This window comes from Vulpes vulpes, chromosome 6, assembly GCF_048418805.1.
Source record: "Vulpes vulpes isolate BD-2025 chromosome 6, VulVul3, whole genome shotgun sequence".
NCBI classification, from domain to species: domain Eukaryota; kingdom Metazoa; phylum Chordata; class Mammalia; order Carnivora; family Canidae; genus Vulpes; species Vulpes vulpes.
In genome coordinates, this window is record NC_132785.1 from 48,278,886 (window position 1) to 48,296,571 (window position 17,686).

General features: G+C 42.4%; 1 protein-coding gene and 1 long non-coding RNA gene across 8 annotated transcripts in view; one reads left to right on the forward strand and one right to left on the reverse strand.

Moving 5' to 3' along the window:
- The window catches only part of FARP1 (FERM, ARH/RhoGEF and pleckstrin domain protein 1), a 283,051-nt gene that overhangs the window by 106,530 nt on the left and 158,835 nt on the right, over positions 1 to 17,686 (forward strand). The gene's annotated exons all lie outside the window — the stretch shown is intronic.
- LOC140599310 (uncharacterized) lies at positions 1,272 to 17,000 on the reverse strand. The gene is made up of 2 exons (XR_012002034.1): positions 16,721 to 17,000; positions 1,272 to 6,055 (listed from the first exon to the last, which is right to left on the reverse strand). It is a non-coding gene; the product is annotated as an uncharacterized lncRNA (long non-coding RNA).

The following is a 17,686-nucleotide window of genomic DNA, read 5'->3' on the forward strand; positions in this document are numbered from 1 at the left end:
ATCAGCTTCCATAAATCTGCATGACTGTGTACTTCCGGCCTGGGGAGCTTTTTTTGTTTTGAATGGGCTGAGGACCATGGAAAATTGTATGTGGCAAGGGAGTTTAGCTTGTAATAAAGATGCTGTCTTACCGATATATAACATACTTGTGGCGGGGGGAGTGGAAGAAGGAAAAAGCAGCAGCACGTGGTTTGAATTGGTCTGGGTGGATGATTTCAGCAGCCCTCTTTTGTGCTGGTTGTGCTTCCTATAGGTTAGTACCGCATTATTCTTACTTGCCAGCTGTTCTTCTTCCTCCCGGCTCCAGACGTGTAATGCAAGATGCACTTGGCTTATTTTAGGGCCACTTAGGCAGCCGGAGGGCAGCTGATGATTGTGACTTCCCTCTTGTGTTGGGTGAGGTGATCAAGTGTTTTTTCCATTTAAGATCATGGAAAACGAGGCTTGTTGAGAGGACTAGCAAAAAGCTCCAGTTAAAATGAAGAGATTGAATTTGAGTTTTAATGGGAATTGGTCAATCCAGGCATAGTGTTCATGGAATCTGTGCATTTTGTATTCACTGGGGGTAACCTGGTGGCATGGCCAGGATTGAAGTAATGTGTTAAAATGGCATTGTGATAGCTCTTTGTGTAGTTGCATGTGAATTTTAATTGGAATATTTTTTCAAGTAAAATTGGGACAGAGGAGAATACAGCCAATAATCTGTAAGACCCAAGTGAAGTTACCATAATCATATGATTACTGTTCATTAGGTTGAGGAGGAGGTAGGTAGTGGGTATTTTTTTTGGAGCAGCAGGTATTATTCATGGTATAGTATAGGTTGTGACATTCCTAACAAGAGGTGTTCCAGGTGTCGCAGACAGTGTAACCATGTGACTTCCCTAATACAGAGCCATCTTCAACATTATTCTTGTTTACAGTGTTCACATCTAGAGAGAATTTCTGTCTGTCTCTCAGGATAAATATAAGGGTAGTTATTACTGAATTGATCTTCAGGAGTAGAATTGGAAACAACTTAAATATCCATAAACGAGTTGGATATATAGAGAATGGTGTATTTAAACCAGCAGTGTGCCAGAATTTAAGGAGTAAACTGTGGTTATATAAATCAACATTGATCTCAAGAACATAATTTTTGAATGATGAGAATGGTTTAATTCATATTTAAAAATCATACCTACAAAGAGCTCTCTGTATTTCTGTAGGGGTGTGTGCATGTGTGGATATAAAACATATTGGAAAAACACACAAATAGGAAGATAGAATGGGAATAGTTTTACTTATGAGGTTTATATTTCTACTTATTAAAAAACAAACAAACCCTGAACCAAATGTGACAAAGTGTTGTCATTTCTGAGTGGTGGATATACTCTTACCTTTCTTTGTACTTGACTCTGTTTTAAAAGCTATTCTCAGTTTTCAAAAAATCTGTGCCCATTCAAAAGTCATAAAATATTGAGCAATATAGAGAAAAAAATCTTATGATCTCCTATAAAAGTACGTAACCTTATGCGTTTTTGACTAGTGATTGCTCTTTGAAAGGATTTCTTCTAAGGAATGGCTCAGTCTATGTGCAAAAATCAAGCTGCCTGGACTAGGTGGCCGCATGGGATTGAGTGAATCATGGCACATCCATCATCTAAAACATCGTGAAGCATTATGTGATATTTATCTTCTTAGAATTGATCTCATGTTTATGAATCTGAACCTTTTATACTGTGACATTCCTCTAGTGGTTGTCCTTTACCCATCATTTCTTTTTAGGTCTTTTCCCTAACTTCACTGGCTATCTCTACCTAGTTTGGAAATAAAGTGACTTTTGTTATAAGCATTGGCATATCCTTGATTCTGATTTAGTCATTGATTCACTAGTGACCTTGGGGAAAATACTTGAGTAAGGTACCATTCATGGAGCCCTAAGCCCTGGATGGGGAGGGCCAGTGGAGTATAAGGCAGGCATTAGCCCAATTCCCACAGAGGCCTTGGTATGCCTGCCTCTGTTCTGGTTTCCTAATCAATGAAATGAAACTATAAATACCTGCCTCATTTCCCACAGGTGACTTAGGGACCATCCATCTTTCCCTCAAGTTTTCGCTCCAGTAAAAGTAGTCCATCTCTGGTTCCCTGAACACATTACTCAGTGTGCTAAGGTAGCACCTTTGTATATTCTGTGTTCTCCTTCTGGAATGCTTTTTTCATGCTCTCCCCTCTTCCCTACCCCCACCTGGAAAGCTGCTCCCCCTCAAAACCTTGCTGGGACATCATCTCATTTGGGAAGTCGTGCCATCTCTTGATCTAAGATGTGATTTGTTATTGAATCTCACCTTAAGGGACAGGTGACCCTTGACCAGCATTCGAGGAACTGTGGATTAACTCATTTGTGTTGCATTTGTTTTTGTTTTTTAGATAAAGATGGTATGTATTGTAAATGTATCTCCCTTATGATTTTCTTAACATTTTCTTCAGCTGAATTGAAGACACTTGGAAAAGTGTACAGGGGGCTAAGCATAGGAAATGTAGTATCATTGAACGTATCTGAATGTGTGGTGTTTTGAATCCCTGGGTGCATCCAGGTGGTGTTGGACAATAGAATTCAGTCTTTCCATATTAGTGGTGTTGGTTAAAACATGGCACACACATTCCTCCTGGTGAATATATATTCCTATTGAGCTGTTCAGGTACGTAAAGTTAGGGGATTTTAATCGTGCTTCTCTGGGCTACACCCAGCTCCTACTGCTGCATTGTAAAGGTGATTATTTCCACCGTATTTTCAACAACAAATGTATACTGGGCTTCTGTTCTGCTTGAGGCTCTGGATCCTGTGGGGGGGTGGGGGTGGGAATGCCATCTCAGAAGTCAGTCTTATGGCAGAGGTAGATGATGTCAGTAAGTCTCTGTGTGAAGCTGAACATCAAATGGTGCACTGCGACTAGTTGATTTTCTCTGTGGCAGCTTATAAAGTTCTCTGCCCTGCCAGAATAATCCCTTGATTCCCAGGAGTGATGTCGATCATTCTGTGTGACAGAAAAAATAAACTAAAAACAACTAAATGACTTTTAAGTGCTTTTTTCCATTTTTCCTAGCATGACTGGCTAATGGGGGAAAAATTGGTGTCAAAGGCATGAAATTAATAGATGCCATTTGTGCCAACTCATTCCTTTATAGATAAGGAGCGAGAGACCTAGTGAGAATGAGTTACCAGGAGGTTGCTACTTAAAATCGTTTTCCAGCTCACGTTAGCAGTGGTTTTCACATTATTTGATTTTCTGTTTAATCTATCTGAAAGAGAGAGGGAGGGGGGCGAAGCATCAATTTTGGTGTCAAAGATCTGGGCTCCAGTCCCAGTCCAACCACTTACTAGCTGTGTGGTTTTGGGCAAGTTTGTTCTCTGGGCCGCATTGTCCTTCTCTGCAAAATGGGAATAAAAATACCAACTTTGTCCTTTGAAGGAAATGTAGATAAGGCACCAGGGCCCAGCACACTGTCCACATCAAATTAATCACAGTTCCTATTCCTGAAGCTTGGTCATTAACAGAGCTTACTCATTTGCTTGGTTGGTGGCAAAGGGAGGGTTTTAGGTTTGTCATGAGTCACTCTTTGGAACCGCTACCTTTGGAAAATTTTCTGTAAGTCCTAGATTTCAAACCAGTTTCCAGAACTTCCAGATATTACATGTAGATTAATGAATAAAAACCACCCCAAGATGCTCTTCGAATATTAATAAAACCCATCATTGAAAACTATAAAAGGATGGAGTTAAAGGCATGGAAAAGAGGGCTATTATTTTATGTAGGCATTCAACAAATTAACATCATAGGAAGAAAAAATGTTTTTGTGTAAACGAATTTTAGCCACAGACCAATTTTGCAACAAGAGCCACTATTTTTTCTTAACGAACCCCACACGTTCTGACCTGATCCTTTGGTTTTGTGGCATCACAGGCCCAGCCGGCTGCAGTTGTCCTTGGGATTTGTCTTTCTGGGTCACAGTCACTGCTTTGAGAAAAACTTGGCATCTCTATCTCCATCTGGTTATTGGTGTGGACATGGGAAGCGTGGGGTTTGGAAATGCAGGCCATGTTTCCTTTGATGGTGACGTAAATGCTTTCAGAGCCTAGGCTCGTGGCCCCCAGACTTTTTGGGTCACATCTGTACTTGGCTTTCCCCCTGAGCCTTCTGCTTTGGCCAGCCCCTTCTGCATGCCAAGACATTTGGATGTGCATCATCCTAAAGGGCCTTGTGGATGGCTGCTGAGACAATGTGTGGGTCCCCTACTCAAATCCAGTTTTCCTCTGCAGGGGAGGATTCCAGTTCAGTAGACTCACAGCCCAGAGGGACGGGCTGCTCTGTTCACAAACCCTCAGATGAGGCCTGCAGAAATATGACAGGAATCCAAGCAATGTCTGTGCCTTCACACAGAGGACTGCAGGACTCTCTGCTTCACTGTGGCCTGGGATGGAAACTGCTATCTAGTGATTTCTGATGTCAGGTTTCTAGTCATGTTGGGTTGACAAGCAGTAGTACATTTCACATCCTATTTCTGAGTAACACCAGGAGATTATATCAGCTCATAGTCCTACCAGCCAGGAATGGTCTTTTTTTTTTTTTTTTTTTTTTTGACTTAACAGTTTTTAATTAGAGCAAAATATATATACTGTAAAATGTACTATGTTAACCATTTTTAAGCATATAGCTCAGCAGTGTTAATTATATTCATATTGTGGGCAACCAGTTGCCAGAACTTTTTCATCTTATAAAACAAATTATATTTCATTTGCATTTTTAAATGATTGAAAAGTAAGAAGGGTAGTATTTCATGACATGTGAAAATGACATGAAATTTACATTTCAGTGCCATCAATAAAGTTTTATTAGAACACACCCGAGCCCATTGTTGACATGTTGTTCATGGCAGCTTCTCATGCTGCAGCAATAGAGCTGAGTGGTTACAATGAGACCATGTGGATTGTGGACCATAATATAGGTACTGTCTGGCTCTTTACAAGAAATGTTTGCCAACCTCAACGCAAGTCTAGTTGACACAGGTTCTGCTTACCCCTCCTCAGAATTGATTTAAGGGACCCTGTGTATAGCATTATTGTGGATCCATAGTATCTAATAAATTTTGCTAGTTTATTGGCTTTGTTGTAATATTAAAATTATGATAACATACGCTATCCTTACTTTGAATCAACCCCATAGAAGTGAATGTTCTTCACTTGGAATTATTTTTCTTTTTAAATTAATTAATCTATTGGAGAGAGAGGGGGGTGGGGAAGGGGCAGAGGGAGAGAGAGAGTAAATCTCCAGCTGACTCCCTGCTGAACGAGGAGCCCTGACATGGGTCTCAATCCCGGGACCCTGAGATCATGACCTTAGCCTAAATCAAGAGTCTGATGCTCAACTGATTGAACCACCCAGGCGCCCTCTCACTTGCAGTTCTTAATGATGATCTTTGCAGGTCAATGTATTGAGCTACTTTTTGTTTTTACTCTTTAATTAACTGGTGAACAGGGACGTAGTTACATGGGTAACCCAGATGTAAACAATAAAGTCCTAATGGAGTCTTTCAGTATAAGAGGAAAATAAGCTTGAATTTAAAAGCCACCAGCACTTACTAAGTTCGGATGTTGCGCTGGGTACCCCCTCAAGAAGATTCCAGTTGTTCCTGTCTGTCAAGCCAAGCATTGCCTGGGTCATCTTCACAGCTTCAGCTCCAGCATACATGGAGCAGATACCCATCTCTGCTCTTGGTGGTTGAGGTTCAAAAGGGATTTGTCTCGGAAGTCTAGGAGAGTCAGGACTGGGATTCAAATCAAGAGTCCAAAGGCTCAGATACAGGTGTTCTCCTCCAGAAAGAATTCTACTTTTGTAAAACCATGATGAATGGAGACACATGTGTGTCACTTATATATTCTTGGGGATCACACTCTTTCCTTCTCTGGAGACTGTTACCATTGTCTTGATTTGGACGATGTGCATCTTTTCCTCTTGGTTGTCACAGCTCCTTCAGTTACTCTTCTTTCTCTTACCCATTTTTCTCCTGTTTCCAGCTCCTGTGTAATTCAAACAAATCTCATTTCTGTCCTTGCACTTCAAGAGGTGGAGGTTGTTTTAAGCCCTTTTGAGCTTAGATAATTCATGGTCCTTTAGGGGCATTCCTGTCTTCTTCTATCGCAACAGGCTTACACTACCTCAGGTTAGAGACCTGGCTGTCTGTGCATGAGGGCTCTTCCTTTATTTGCTTAAACTATTTGTGTGAATACATAGGGAATCCAATTAGATTTTCCTATAAGAATTAAAAACCTGCAGGGGCTCCTGGGTGGCTCAGTCAGTTGAGTGTCTGCCATCAGCTCAGGTCATGAACTTAGGGTCCTGGGATCAAGCCCATGGTTGGGCTCCCTGCTTGGAGGAGAGTTTGCTTCTCCCACTCCCTCTGTTGCTACCTCTGCTTGTGCTTTTTTTCCTCTGTCAAATAAATAAATCTAAAAAAAAAAAAAAAAAAAAAAAAACCAACCACCCTACAGAAACATGACCCTTATATACCCATTCCTTTTATTCAGCAATTAATGTTTGCCTGAATTCCATCTATCCATTTTCCATCATACCTATTTGTTGAACCTTTTATTTATTTTTGAAAAGATTTTACATATTTAGGGGGAGGACAGCAGGGGGAGAGGGGCAGAGAGAAAGAATCTCATGCCAACTCCACACTGAGTGCACAGCCTGATATGGGGCTCGATTCCACAACCATGAGATCATGACCTGAGCTGAAACAGAGTTGGATATTCAACCAACTGAACCACCCAGGCTCCCCTGTTGAACCTTTGACATCTTTCACTCTTCTTTTATTTATTTTTTCACTCTTCTTTTAAAATAAACTTTTAATTGAGGCATATAACATACATGCAAAAAACCTCACAAAAGACAAGTGTACAGCTGACAAGTTTTCACAAAACTTTAGCTCTTCAATACTCTAGAGTGCATCTCCAAAAAGTAAGAATATTTCTGCAACTAACATACCATGAAATCCAATTTTAATGTTAAATTCTTGGGACAATTCTTGGGACAAATTCCTCCCTCAGAGGCAGGAATCTTGTCCTTCTCATGGGCCAATGTGATGTGTCCAGTGACTGCTTGATTCTTTGCCTTGTTGCTGTTTGTTAAGGGAGTAGTCAGAAAATTTAGCTAACAATTTTTTTTTTACCTTGGTTATTTGGAACATAGTGACTAGGTGGAGGGTTTGTTAAGAATCTGGTTTTAGGTAAGAATAAAAACCAGTGGTTATTTAAGACTTTTAACCACCAAGTCCAGCCATACTGCATCCAGTGGAGAAGCTTTGAGAACAGGTGATTTTAATCCTTACTCGTAGGTAAACTTAGAGTCAGTGTTCAATAGTAGATTTCACATTTGACCAGTAGGAAGACGTGTAATAAACCATCATTACCCCTTCCCGATTGGTCAAGGTCTATCACAGTTCTCTGTGGAGACTGAGCTGTTAGTGTATCTTCAATAACACATGGCTAATAAATCTGGCAAAATGTGTTTTGTTCTTACTTTTTTTAATTTTTTAATTTAAAAAATTTTTTTAATTGGAGTTCAATTTGCCAACGTTATAGCATAACATCCAGTGCTTTTATTTTCAAAAGCTCTTGCGAGCTGTCCTAAATTCTTTATGTGGGCAATACTAGGTTGCACATCTGGTTTTAAATGTGTGTGTCCATGGGCTTGGTTGGGTCTTGGTTTTTAAACTATTAGTAATTTATAAAGTCTCAGTATGTTTTTCTTGGAAAAATCCATTTTGTTAAATGTTCTCTCCTAGATGTTGGGCAGTGTGTGGGATCTTGAGAGTTCCTCTGTGATTAACAGCTGTAGAGATGTGAAACTGATGAGTTCACAGATACCAGCTTCGTAATGGCCTAACTAAGCCTACTGGGGAATCTTAAAATTCAACCGAGTAAATTTGAAGATGTAATTGGCTTTATTGAATCGATTCATGAATCAGGCAGCATCCCATCGAGCACGTAGAGAGATGCTCCAAGGAGTCATGCAAAACAGGTTTTTGCAGGAAGGAGGATGGGTCAAGGCAGTTATTTATTAGCAAAAGAAAAGGATTGTTCTAGGCAAGATCACCTTCCTTTTGTGGGAAGGGCCGGGGGATCTAATTGCCTCGGTTAACTCCTCTTTTTTTAGGGGACAGAGAGGGCCCGCGTGACAGATTATCTCTTTGGTGTTGACCAGAAAATTTCAAATTGACTGGCTTAAAATTCTATTTCTGGAGAGGTTGAAACTGCAATTAAGACTGGGTTTGCTGCCCTGGGGGCAAGTGTCTCCACCTTGGGCCTATGGGTTTCTTAACAGTAAGGAGAAAATGTGAATATTGTCATGGTTTATAACTGTTATGTAGCCAACTTTCTTATGTGATGAGAGCAGTTTTCTTAGTCTGAGAATTGAGGTGGCTCAGAAGCTGAAACTGAGTGTGCGTGTGTTAATTTTTCTTTTTCTTCCTTTTTTTAAATTTAGTGAATCACTCCTTTGAGACTGTGTGTAGTGATAGTGTGAGGACCCAGCCAATGTACGAATCCAGAAAACTACTCTCTTCACATAATTATGATCCATAATTTCCCCCAGGGTTTCACTCTGTTGTCCTTTGAATCCAAAAGCATGAAGTAGGAAAAGGCAGATCACGGTTGTTGGAGCTCTCTCTCTGTGAATATTAGTACATACTTGTGTTGGCATCACAGTTTCACAGGTCAGGATGACAGAAGAGTTGAAACCAGCCTTACAATTACTCAAGGAAGTGGAGGACCTACTTCTTTCGTTCATAAATATTTGAGAGTCAGCTGTGGTTTAGGTGCAGGACTGGTTGTTAGGGACACAATGCTTTACAAAATAGGCCTGGCATCTGTACTCATGGAACCGAGTTTGGAAGAATTTTCAGACATTCTCCAAACAGTAACACAAGTGACTAAAGTTTTGCAAATACAGGTAGAGAGCAAGGAGGGAAGCATTTGGTGGCATTTGCTAGAGGCTCCCTTAGTGTTGACAAGCCGATCTCCTGGACACTTGCCTCACTGCTGAGTCTAGCTTGTCTTACACCAATGAATATATATTATTTTAAAAGTACCACAGATACCACTCTTTGCACGCCCGTGAAAAGCCCAACAGTTACAGAGAATAGTTGAAGCTAAAAGAGAAGAGGAAATTTTCACTTGGGGGACCAAGTGAAATACAGTCTCCGTTTTTCTTCTCACTTCCTGTCTTGACCTTTGTGTTTGGGAGCTTAAGGGATCTTTGTTTAAGTGCTCAGGGGCCCCATATTAAAGTGTGAAGAGGGGGAAGAAGAGCACTTAGTAGGTTGCACTTTTGCCAGCTGTCTAACTGGGAGGAGCTGCTTGGAGCATCTTGTCCAAGAGTTGGGGTTGGGGTTCAGAGTCCTGGGTGCTGGCCTGGATTAAGGGTGTCTCTGTGGGGCAGTGAGAAGCCACAATTGCTACTTTTGCATTTGAGCTCATATCAGCTCACATTTCAGAGATAATTAGTGATAATTACTGAGCACAGACTGGAGCCATGAGAGCAGAAAGAAGCCAGGGGCTGGGCCGTGAGAAGGTACCAGAAAGAAGTACTTCGAGTTTTACATAGGGCCAGAGGAACCACTGCCACGCTCTTTTGAGCTGTGCAAGGACCAGGACTCCCGGCTTCCTGCCCTCAGTGGTGTCTGGCCCCAGAGGCATTCAAGAAGTTTTGTCTGGGGGATCCCTGGGTGGCGCAGCGGTTTAGCGCCTGCCTTTGGCCCAGGGCAGGATCCTGGAGATCCGGGATCGAATCCCACGTCGGGCTCCCGGTGCATGGAGCCTGCTTCTCCCTCTGCCTATGTCTCTGCCTCTCTCTGTGTGTGTGTGACTATCATAAATAAAAATTAAAAAAAAAAAAAAAAAAGTTTTGTCTGTTAGCCTTGAATAGAATCGTCAAGTTGTGTGTAGGGAAATAGAAAGTCAGAGACCACACAAACGAAGCTTTGTGAAGTCGGATGGTTTTGACTTCCAGGGGAGGAATTCAAGGTTAAACTGCAGAGGGACCAGTAGAGCGGGGATTTGAACCTCCCTTGTCTCCTGGTAAAGCCCATCTTCTCTCTACTACAAAAGGAAATGCTGTAGCTGGTGAAAGATTTGAGCTGCTTTATAATCAGCCTTTGTTTAAAAAGTGGCAAAACCTAGGGTTTTGCGTGGTCAAGGATTAAAAACGAAAAGAAGAAAAGGAGTTTGCTAAGTGTGGCTGCTAACCTTGACCTCCCCCAGGGAGCCATGCCCTCAGTGTGAACACCATCTCCACTAATATATGCATGGATTTGCTGCATTGTCAGGGATTTTTTTTTCCCCTCCTCACACTTTATTCAGATGGCATCCTCTGTTAAGCTTGGTTATTTTGTCAGGGTGATCTCTGGAGGGAAAAAATGTGAAAGGCTGAAAAATGTTTTTTAAAAAAGGCACAAGATACCCCCAAGATACTCATTCCCTGGAGCTTTTGGTGTGCACACCAGCATGCTGGCTTTGAAAGATGCAGTGCTGGCTGGTCAGGTTCTCTTTGAAATGGGGAGTTTTATGGGTTCTTAACTGACCTTGGGTTTCCCTGTCCTGATCAGCAGAGACTGAGTGAGAGAGCAAGGAGCCAGTCCTTATTCATTCACTACCTATACGAGATGAGCTTGTCTGAAAATCTTTGCTTCGTTTTACATTATATTTTCATAGAATTGCATCTTTTTAAGATTTTGTTTCTCTCTCTCTCCCTTCCACCCTTCTCCCTTGGCCATTTCTTCATAAAATCAGAGGGGCTGGGGGAATCCCTGGGTGGCTCAGCGGTTTAGTGTCTGCCTTCGGCCCAGAACGTGATCCTGGAGTCCCGGGATCGAGTCCCATGTCAGGCTCCCTGCATGGAGCCTGCTTCTCCCTCTGCCTGTGTCTCTGCCTCTCTTTCTCTCTCTCTCTCTCATGAATAAATAAATAAAATCTTTGAAAATAAGAAATCAGAGGGGCCTGGATGATCCCATGGAGAGGATTTCAGTTAAACATGAAAATACTAGCAGAATTATTACTAATCCGCTCCCACATTGGTCTTGACCATCCAGAATCTTATGTGTCAAAAGAAAGGTACTAGTACCATTCACATAAGTAAAAACCTCCTTTAAAATGTTAGGATTGGGACGCCTGGGTGGCTTAGCAGTTGGATGTCTGCTTTCAGCTTACAGCATGATCCCAGGGGCCGGGATGGAGTACTGGATTGGGCTCCTTGTGGGGAGCCTGCCTCTCCCTCTCCCTCTGCCTGTGTCTCTGTCTCTCTCTCTCATATGAATAAATAAATGAAATCTTTAAAAAAAATGTTAGGATTTTGGGGTACCTGGCTGGCTCAGTCAGTAGAGCATCTGACTCCTGATCTCAGGCTCATGAATTCAAGCCCCACATTGGGCATAGAGCTTACTTTAAAACAGAAAAAGTTAGGATTTTAACTGCATATCAAATAAATATGAGCAGTCATTTCTCTTTTGAGGTTTTAATTCAGGTCAAATAATAGATACTTGGCTAATTGGTTTCCAAGTAACATGATTTTTTTTTTTTTTTAAGATTTTATTTGTTTATGAGAGACACAGAGGCAAGGACATAGGCAGAGGGAGAAGCAGGCTTCCTGTAGGGGGCCTGATGCAAGACTCCATCCCAGGACCCTGGGATTATGACCTGAACCAAAGGCAGAAGACACCCAACCACTGAGCCACCCAGGCACTCCGTAACATGATTTTATTATAAAGTAAACTTCAGCCACATGCAACTGTATTCATCTTGCTGTGCTGGGGCTGGGTTGGTGAAGTCACTCGTGATGCACAGCTGCATTCAACTGGCAAATCTCTCTCCAAACTCTTGGGCAGTGAGGGATCAGAAGGGGTGGTTCCTTTTAATTTCCTACATGTGGTTCTCTAGTAAGTTAATGCCTTAACTTTCTCTCTCCTGCCACAGAATTTTATAAACACTAATAAGTGAACTCAGGTTCTTGTCATTCTAAAGTAGACTTAACATACTGGGTTATTCATGCATGAAATAAATGGTGTCTGGGATGTGCTGCCACATAAAATGGATGTGTGTGAGTGTCGCTAGGGATATCAATGAAATAGGACTGGCCACGAGTGATTATCGTGGAGGTTGGCGATAATTTGGTATATTTTAAAAATAATCAACAACAAAAATAATGGCTTTAATTGGTTCCCTCAGGGCAAAAATATAGCAAGTTTCTAGGAAGGAAAAATGCTGGTCTAAGGAGATCAATTTGTAACATTTTTGCATTTGGAAAGGAAATCCCCCTCCACCCCGCACCCTTCTTGTATCTGCAAAAGATTGAGCTAAACTATCATGATTCATCTAAAATGTGAGTGGTTCATCTAAAATGTGAGTGGTTGCCTTTGGTGGCTGGTCACTTTGGCCTGAGGAGAGAATAAAGCTTTTGCCTGATGACTGGCTAAGGGCTAACCCCCCACCCGCTCTGTCACTTTCTGGGTTGGAGCAGTGTGAGTTGCATAATGTTTAAACATCCTGGAGAAACAGAAAACACTCTTCCAGGCATGCATTTATTAATGCATTTGAAAAGTGTTTTCATGGAGAAGCTGCAAAGGTACCATCTGTATGTAAAATGACAGAGGTGGGGGGACAGGATGGATGTAACGCTCAAAGTCAGCTTCCTTCTTCCAAGGCCTTGAGGCAGATGGAGTTGCCCTTTGATGGTGACAGCTCCCTGTAACATTCTGAGCCCGTACAGGATGGCAGGTCTGGCCAGCGCTGATGGCTCCATGCCTGTCACCAGTGTCGTTAAGCATAATTGGAGGCCAGATCTCTGTGTTCAGCCTTTCCTACATTAATAATAATGTAGTTGATGGAATGAGCACCCAAAATGCCAAGGACGAGATCAGTTTCTAGATTATTGGATGTTTCAGAGTCTCTGAAAAAGACATTTGGAAGCATCAGAGCCTGCAGATTTTGCCTGCGGTGTCCAGGATTTATAAGCAGCGTTGTAGAACAAGACTTCCTCCTTGGACACTGTGTTCCCCTCTGCCTGTTTTATAGAGCTGTTGATTCACCTACTAGAGCATCATAGTGAGTGAGGAAAAGCAGGCGATGGGATGAGATGGCAGCCTTGATTACGAAAGCTATGTGAAGATACTGTACCAGTAAACCAAACACAACACCTAAACACATTTATAAATGATCATGTTAGGGTCTAGGGAGCAGAGCTAACGTTTCTTCTTGTTGCACATTGCCTTTAATGTTATTATGTTGTTTTTACGGTTGGATTTTGGTTTACAGAAGAACTAAAATAAATCAGTTCCAGGACTCAGAATCCCAAGACAGAATTTTCCAATCAGAGCATGGTGGCTTAAGGAATGGTTGGACTCCATGATGTAACTGGACGGGATTTAGCGAACCCCCATTCCTTTCCCGAGACCTGAGTGAGGACACCCCTCACATCCTGTGTGAGGGGGAAGAATGGGTTCCCGCAACTGCCCCACCGCTGGCATGGGTGCATTTCCAGCTTGCAGGATGGGGTGGGGAGAAGGAGATGTGGGAAGAAGGGGGCAGCCCCCAATTGCTGTTTACATGAAGGTTATTTTGCTATTTGGTTCTTAGTTTTAGGGTTTTCTGATAATTTGTTTTGCTGGCAAAAACTCCTTGATATAGAAGAGGCTCAACATTATAAGTATTTATTGTGTTCAAACTGATTTGTCAGGTCAGGATATAGTTTCAGACTGTATCTGAGCTTTTGGATTTCCTCTAGAAAGAAACATTTAAATTCACTCATCAGGGGTTCCTCTGTGGCCTAGTTGGTTGAGCTTCTGAATCTTGGTTTTAGCTTAGGTCATGACCTCAGGGGCCTGGGATCGAGATCCATGTAGGGCTCATGCCCAGCATGGAGTCTGCTTCAGATCCTCTCTCCCTCTGCCCCTCCCCTCCCTGCATTTATGCTTTCTCTCTCTCTCTCTCTCTCTCTCTCTCTCTCTCTCTGAAATCTAAAAAAAAAATTAAACTCACTCATTTATAGAAAGATTATCCATAACCACATAAATTGCTCCCATTTGTTCAAGCAATTTTTGAGTGCTGATTCCTGGGCTTATACTGTGGGGCGGGGGTGGGTACTGGCAGTTAAGGGAAGACCTGCTGTGAGCACCTCCTGGGTTCACCTTTGGGATGAAACTTGAGACAGATGTAGTGGATTTAGTCTGATCTCCTGGGGCTTATATTTTGGGTACATGACTGCTATTTGAATTTCCCAAGAAATAAGGCATCGGTTTCATTTAGTGCGAAGGTTCTCAATTGTGGCTGCCTTCTAGAATCACTTAGGAATCTTATGAAACACACATGCCTGAGTTCTAGTGGAAATTCCAATTTGGTAGGTTGGAGGGGGCCCGGACATTAGTATTTTTCTAAAGAGCCTTCCAAGTGATTCCAGCCTACAGTCAGGGTTAAATCCAGTGCCTTGGTGGATAATAGGATGCTTTAAATTGAGCTTAAGGAAAATATTGTGAATATTAAAAAGGACTGTGTTTTCTCCCTAGAGTCCCCTAAGGACATCTTAATTGTGAGCATAGAGACTATGGAAAAGGTTGGTTTAGGGGTGTCTGGGTGGTTTAGTCAGTTAATCGTCCAACTCTTTGTTTTCAGCTCAAGTTATGGTCTAGTGGTCCTGGGATCGAGCCCTGCATTGTGCTTAGCATAGAGTCTGCTCATGATTCTCTCTCTCTCTCTCTCTCTCTCCCTCTGTTCTTCCCTCTGCTTATGCTATGTCACTCTCAATTAAAATCGTAAAAAAAAAAAAATAGTTGGTCTAATTCATAATAGTTCTTTCCAACTGTCTTCATATTAGTAACTTCATGGGGGCCCTTAAAAAAATATAAGCCCTTGCCCTACTGTCTACCCTCATGCATTTTGATGGGCATGGCCTGGGCCTGGGACTGGTCACTGCTGTGTGTGCACATGTGCAGGTGTGAGCGCTTCCCCAAGGATCCAGAGCTTTATTCCAACACTGTCCTTACCCTCCCTAGGCTGGTATTTGAACATTGAACTTTCACTTGTTGGCATAACTACTAGTATTTATCAGTAAACTTGTATAGAAGGCCCACAGGATCAGTTCCTAAATGCTACTTTCAGCAGTTCATTGATTATGGTTTTCTGCCCTTGGTTTCCTGGAATATGTCATAAATTTAAAAACATGAAATGTGAAAAATACTGAAGCCTTTTTGACTCCTACTCTGATGAGGCTGCAATGTTTTTCTTACTATTTTCATATTATTTATCCACACTGACAGCATAATAAATAAATACTAAGTTTATATACGTACAATAGAAAAATATTCTAGCAAACCGTGCCAACACTTGAAATTTATCGTTTCAATTATAGTTATTTGAATATTTTATGTATTCAAGAGAATGTCAAAATAGTGTTCTTGTTTTCCACATTGATCCTCTTCCCTGAGCGTTTTACCTTTTTTATTGTTCTTGTTTTTTTAAAAATAAACTCTAGGCTCAACATATGGCTTGAACTCAAGACTCTGTGATCCAGAGTCGCAGGCTCTACTGAGCTCAGCCAGCCAGGTGCCCCTCTTCACTGAGAACTTTAATCTGTGATGGAGTGAATTTCTACCTTTTCGTTAATAAAAAATTTCTTCACCTCTTGCATATGCTACTTGAAGCAAATTCCACACAGTTCTATCTTAAACCTCTGTGATAAAGGAAATGTTTGGTGTCTGTCACTTGTGGTAGCCACTTAGAATGTAGTTCTTGGATCTGAGGAACTGAATATTTTTTTAAGGTCTTATTTATTCATTTGTGAGAGACACACAGAGGCAGAGAATATGTAGGCAGAGGGAGAAGCAGGCTCCCTGTGGGGAGCCCGATGCGGTACTCCATCCCAGGACCCTGGGATCATGACCCAAGCCAAAGGCAAACGCTCAACCACTGAGCCACCCAGGCACCCCAGGAACTGAATTTCTGATCTTACTTCATTTTAATTAAATCGCAAACGGCCAATGTGGTTAGTAGCTACTCAGTAGGCAGAGCAGGTCCGTGAAGCTTCTTCACAGCTTGAGAAGAGATTTGGCTGAGCTGCGAAGCAGGTGACAGATGTCCTGTGTTAGGGGCCTCTCTTCCCATGGGTGACATGAATCCTACCAACCCCTGCATTGGCTATAGCACTCATAGGGGTTTGGGTAGGAATGAATAATCTTAAGAAAGGACACAGTCCAAAGGCTGTGACTCTGGAGGTAGAGCTAGGGTTCTTCTAGAAAATTCTTCATCTTGCCGTGCCCTATACTCAGCCCCCTATCTCATGCCTTACCCCCCATTCCTCAGATGCCTGCTCTAATGCCTGGAGTGCCTCTCTCAGGTATATTCTGGGCCTCTCCCTTTGCCCTGCCTCCTTTCCTACAGGATAGAACCACTGTCACATTAGTGTCCCCAGTGCCACACCCATCTCTCAGTCATCTTGCCTGAACTTCCTCTTCTGTCTCCTGTCCTACCCCCACTTCTGTTAATTTTAACCTAGACCACTGTCGATGGCTTTGCCGAGAAAACAGGCTCCTCGCTATGTTTCAGGGGCTCTTAGGATCAGTTGTCCCTCCAGCTTCTCCTCTGCTCCCTCCCCCACCCTGGCCCCAGATCTACCACAGTGGGCACCCTAAATGGACTAACCTGCCATTTCCGGGGCCTTGGCGCACACGTGGCATGACCCCTGGATGCGCTCTGCCAAGGCTCACTCCTTGTGTTGCTGAGATGCCTCTTATTGCAGGAAGTCCCCCATCCTTCAAGGGGGTCCGATGGCCTTCCTGCATGCCCCCAGTCCCTCTTGTACCGCTGTGTCTGTGTTCTCCGAGCAAAGCCGAGCAGTCCCCGGCGGGACATGGAGCATGCAGCCTGCACTCGGTGACTGTGTTTGGTGAATGAGCAAGAGAAACAAGTTAATTACCAAGCCTGGACCTCAGGTGCTTTCTGTTTATATATGGTTCCTTAAACCCCAGGTTTGATAAATTAGGGAATTTTTACAGAAAATCGGTCTGGACTTTATTCCTCAAACTTGCTCATTCATTGCTCAATTTCACCAACTCCATATTTTTCTTTTTAGGAGAACACACTATTCCTGCTTGGGTGCTGCTATTGACCCACTCCTCATGGCCCGTTGTACTTTATTCATAGCCCAGAGATGGCTGGGGTCCCGTAAAGAAAAATAAAAATAGAGCTAACGAGTAGATTTCTAAAAGACTCCATGTAAACCGCCCTAAAATTTTTTGATAATTATAATTAATAAAAACAGAAGCAAGAGAACCTTTACATTTCTTGCTAATAGTTGATAATAAATCTTTTGTTTAGACAGGTTTCAGAGGAGCAGCTATTGAGTGGCATCCATGGTCTAGGCATTACTGTTCTCCATGTCATGCACTTGTGTGCCCTCCCACTTGTATTTCTGTGTTGCCCTACACACAATCCACACTCCTTGTCTCCCCACCTTCCTATAAAGAAGCACAAGAAAGTCCCTAAAAGCATCCCCCAGGTGCTTTAAGCACTAGCTAATCTCAGCAGGAAAAACAACATGGTGCTACCTGCAGACAGAAAGTTTGCTATGCGGTCACCATGAAAGATGACAAGATTTTGGTGTTAGAA